The sequence below is a fragment of the Chinchilla lanigera genome, unplaced genomic scaffold, assembly GCF_000276665.1.
Source record: "Chinchilla lanigera isolate Chin_1 unplaced genomic scaffold, ChiLan1.0 scaffold00044, whole genome shotgun sequence".
In the NCBI taxonomy this organism is placed as follows: domain Eukaryota; kingdom Metazoa; phylum Chordata; class Mammalia; order Rodentia; family Chinchillidae; genus Chinchilla; species Chinchilla lanigera.
The window spans coordinates 10,087,310-10,091,971 of record NW_004955445.1 but is presented as its reverse complement, the minus strand read 5'-3'; positions in this window follow the sequence as shown (position 1 = coordinate 10,091,971).

The following is a 4,662-nucleotide window of genomic DNA, read 5'->3' as shown; positions in this document are numbered from 1 at the left end:
TGCCGTGGTTATAGCTCAGCAGTTCTGGGCCTACTTGGAAAGTACAGAGTCGAGAGTTTGAGTCTCAGTTCTAGAAAAAAAAACCAAAAAACTGGGATTATAAAATAAAAGGCAGTTGTATCCATGGCTAAAGGGTTTACTCCTGAGTTGGTAATTACTGGAAGTGTTTAGAAAGGAAGAGTATAGGAAAAAAGTAAACTTAAATCAGGAGTGCTATCCCTGTTTTTGTAGATCCACTATATGCAAAGGATAGGCACATTGCATGCTTGTACTGATAATGACCTGGGGAGGGTTGGGATCTGTACACATAAAAATTTGAGGTGTAAATTCTTTAAATATCTTTTATTTGGGCTTGTTTTAACATTCAGGGAGCGGCCATAATTTGTCTCACTGCTGATGGCTCTGAACCTCCGGTGGTACACGCACGACTGTTCCATCAGGTGCCATGGTACAGTCATAATTGGGTGTGGTGCAATCTCCCCATGGAACAGTCACACATGTACACATCCGGTGGCTCAGGCCTGCAGGAAGGTGTAAAGTATTTTACTGGAAATACAGCGTTCTTTTTATCAAAAGTTACTAGAATTGCAGCTTCTTAGAAGTTAAATGTCTCCTTAACCTGCTTAAATTCATTCTTTCTCTTGATACTAGCATAAATAATTGGTTTGTTAAATACTGACAGGATAAAAAGACTGATTTCAAGGAGAAAAAGGATAATTACTTGATCGCGTTTCTCCCCTCCAACACCTGTTTAACATAATTGTCACCTTGAACTTAAGATGTTCTTTGCCTCCTCCACTCTTCCCTGCCCTTAAAAAAAGGAAAGAAGAAAGCTTTAGGAAAAAAGGAATACATGCTGTCTTGGTAGCCAATGAGTTAATGTTCATTTGCAGCCCGAGGGGTCAGCATGCAGTCTCTGCTTGCTGATTGGCTGCTAAAAGGTGAAATTGAAACCACTGTAAACTTTTGACCCTGTAGCAATTCTTGTGGAACGGCCTTCCCCTGGTGGAACCCAGAGCTTTGCTCCCCCTCCAACCCCCCAGTCTTCCCGTTCTCTTTCCTGTATTTATATTGAGTGAGATCGCGCCGCACTGCATGCGGTTTTTCCAAGAGATGAGGAAGGAGGCAGACCGAGCACGAGCAGACTGCCTGCTGGCTGCCTGTTTGGTAACTGAATCATTACTAACTTAAGGCAGAGACATGGGGCCTGTTAATAAATGGGTCTGACAACTGGATTTTTTTTTTTTTTTTTTTTTGGGCTTATCAAGGTAATTTAAAAAACCTGCAGAATTGTTTAATGCTGTTGTTTTTAGTGGATGATGATGTTATCATGAAAGTAGAATATGCTGCATAATTTCCCACATCTGTTGAGTAAAAAATAGTTTTCACTTTCAGATACTACCATTATGTTTTGTATATCATATGTAATTTTACATAAGTGACCAGCATATTACTACATTTTCCCCTCCTTTGCCTTTTATTTATTTATTTATTTATTTATTTTTTTGAGACAGGGTCTCACTATGCAGTTCAGATTGGCCCTGAGCTCACTTTGTAGCCCAAGCTGGTCTCAAACTTGCAGCGATTCTCTTGCCTCAGCCTCCCGAGTGCTGGGATTACAGGCGTGCGCCACCACGCCCCGCTTGCCTTTTATTATAAACTCATGGTGTTCTGCTTTTGTCAACTCTGGGGATAATTGGGAGGAATTGCACATTCAGGTTTCATTAATTTTTAATTTTTTTCTGTTGAGATAAATGGTTTTGAGGTAAATGATTATGCACATGCCTGCATACTTAGAGAAACAGGCTTTCTATGAAAAAGGCCAGTTTTTCTTTATTTTCTAAAATACAGTAGTGTCACAGGACCCTGCCTTTCACTTTTGGTTCCCTTTATCCTTGGGCTGTAGGTCAGTGTAACATACTTACTCTCAACAAATGCGTGCTATGCGAACATTGTTTTCAGGAACTTCAGGGGCTGTGTTTATATCTGCTTTTCTTCCCTAACTAATTAATAGCAGGAACCATGAGTTGCCTTCTATTTCCAAGTGTGAGCGCAGTGCCTGCCATCCAGTACAACACAGTAAACATTTGGTTGAATTAAATAACTTGTTTAAGGTTGCCTCAAGAAGCTCAAAGTTTAAAACCTGGTGTTACTTCTTGGTGCGGTCATGTACACCTGTAATTCCAGCACTCAGGAGGCTGAGGCAGGAGGCTTGCCATGAGTTTGAGGCCAGCCAGGGCTACATAGTGAGACCTTGTTTCAAAAGTAAACTGATACAGGATTTCTGAGGCCATGTTTTCTGTTTTCATTGAATCATTTAAATTGTCAGGTTGATTCCATTGAGAAGTAAGCATATTATAATTTATTAAATGATCATGTTAAGTAAATTGTAAGTCAGCTTGATTGTAGTATATAGTATAAGATAAACGGTATGAGTTTTTAAAGATATCCTTAATTTACTAGGCATGTTATGCTATAATAATTCTTTCTCTCCTATCAAAAATTGTATTTTAATTCTATTTTTTTGGTGCCAGGAATGGAACTCACGACCTCATGCTTGTCAGGCAGGCTCTGTGCCACCGAGCTATATTCCTGGCTATTAATAGGATTTTAAAAAGTTTGTAGACCTGGGAGTGGTGGCACATGCCTGTACACTCAGGAGGCGGAGGCAAGTAGATTGGGAGTTGGAGGCCAGCCCGGGCTAGATACCAGTTTAAGGCTGACCTAGACTACAGAGCAAGACCCTACCTCAAAAACTAAACCAAAAGGTTTATAATCAGTATCTTGCCATGTTCTCCTGAATAGCAAATACATTTTAAATTATTTGAATATATGTTAATGGACTTGGAAATAGTCAAAAAGTTTTTTTACTGTGTTTTTAGTGCATATACCTCAAAAAAAGTGGCATCTTATTTATATAAGTTTAAATTTTCAGATGATTCAGATTTACACCCTGTCTATTCTTGGCCTTGTAGTATAGCTACGGATTGGTTGCATTTGACTATTATTGCAAGTGAAATTATGATTTCAACAAAGGATTTACTGCTTGATATATAATGTCAACTGTGAAAGAATGGTATATTTAACATTTGTTAAATACCTTTAAACTGAACATTAATTGGTGAACCAGTTTATTCTGTAGTGCTCTTGTTTTTATTTGCCTTTTGAGACAGGATTTTGCCACACAGTTCAGGCTGGCCTTGATGTCCCTGTGTAGTTCACACGGCCTCAAATTTGCACTGATCCTCCTGCCTCAGCCTCCTAAATGCTGGGATTACAGGTGTGTGTCACCACACCTGGCTTATGTAGTGGTTTGAAGATTGGTGGGCAATAGCTGATTTCCCCAGGGACAGTGGCACCCTCTGTCTGGATATTAGGAAATGAGAAGGGAGCCTGAACAGTGCCTCGGGTCCATAGAAAGAACAGGGTTTAGTTTTCCTTGCCCTGTTCTATTTTAGCAGGGAAGGAAAACATGTTCATAATACTCTGTGGCTTTTTATTTTGTCCTTTTGGCATTTCCAAACATCAGCATTTTATACTTTGGATAGTCCTCAGTCAACTTCCCTCCCTCTGAATCTTTGTCAGAGTAACTGTTACAACACAGGTCAGTTTGCTCTGACCCCATTAACTCTGCTGATGCAGGTTTTGATGATATAGGTCTCATCATCAGTCACCTGTTAGTGCTAGGTCTCCCCCCGCAATACCTTGTCAAATGCTTAATGTTTTAGAAAGTGTCATTTAGTTTTTATGTCAATGTAATTTGGTTCTTTTATAACAGACTAAAGTCTAAATTATGAAGTAGGGGTAAGAACGTTTTGATCTTTTTGAGACAGGGTCTCACTGTGCAGTTCACTTATGTAGCACAGGCTACCTGTGAACTCGGCCTCGAAACAATCCTCCTGCGTCAGCCTACCAAGTGCTGGGATTACAGGTGTGTACCACCATGCCCAGCAAGAACTTTTTTTTCTTGTTAAAGGTAAAAAATACATCCTAAGAAATGTGCTGGGATTGTTGCCTGTACAGAATCTTAGTTCCAGACAAGTTGAACTCACCAGCAGTTTTTCTAGCAGGTTTTTTTTTTTTTTTTTTGGGTTAAAGATAGGGTCTTGCTATACAGTTCAGGCTGTTCTTGAACTCACAGTATCCCAGGTTGGCCTTGAACTTGTGGTGATCTTCCTGCCTCAGACTCCCCTGTACATAGTAGTTCTTAAACTGTCCACCCCTTCCAGGTTCCTTATTGATGTGTTGAGTATATAGGAATCTCTGTAGTCCAGGCATATACTTACTGGGAAGGGAGAATTTTATAGACAGCATGTCTTTGGTTTGGGAATGTCGATTGGCAGGGTCAACAATCATTTGAGAAAGAATATGAAAGCAGCTGTATACTTCAGTATAAACTGAGGTGCTCACTCACTAACCTTCCACAGTAGACAACAGTATTTGTTGGGTCAGTTGTTATGGTTCTAGATACTTTCTGGCTTCATTCCTTTCTTTGCCCCATTTCTCTTATTCCTTAGGGGCTACTTGCTCCACAGTCCTTCCTTCTCCTCACCTAAAAAGGGAATAACAACAACAAAATAACTATTTTTCTTTTTTCCTTCCTTCCTTCCTTCCTTCCTTCCTTCCTTCCTTCCTTCCTTCCTTCCTTCCTTCCTTCCTTCC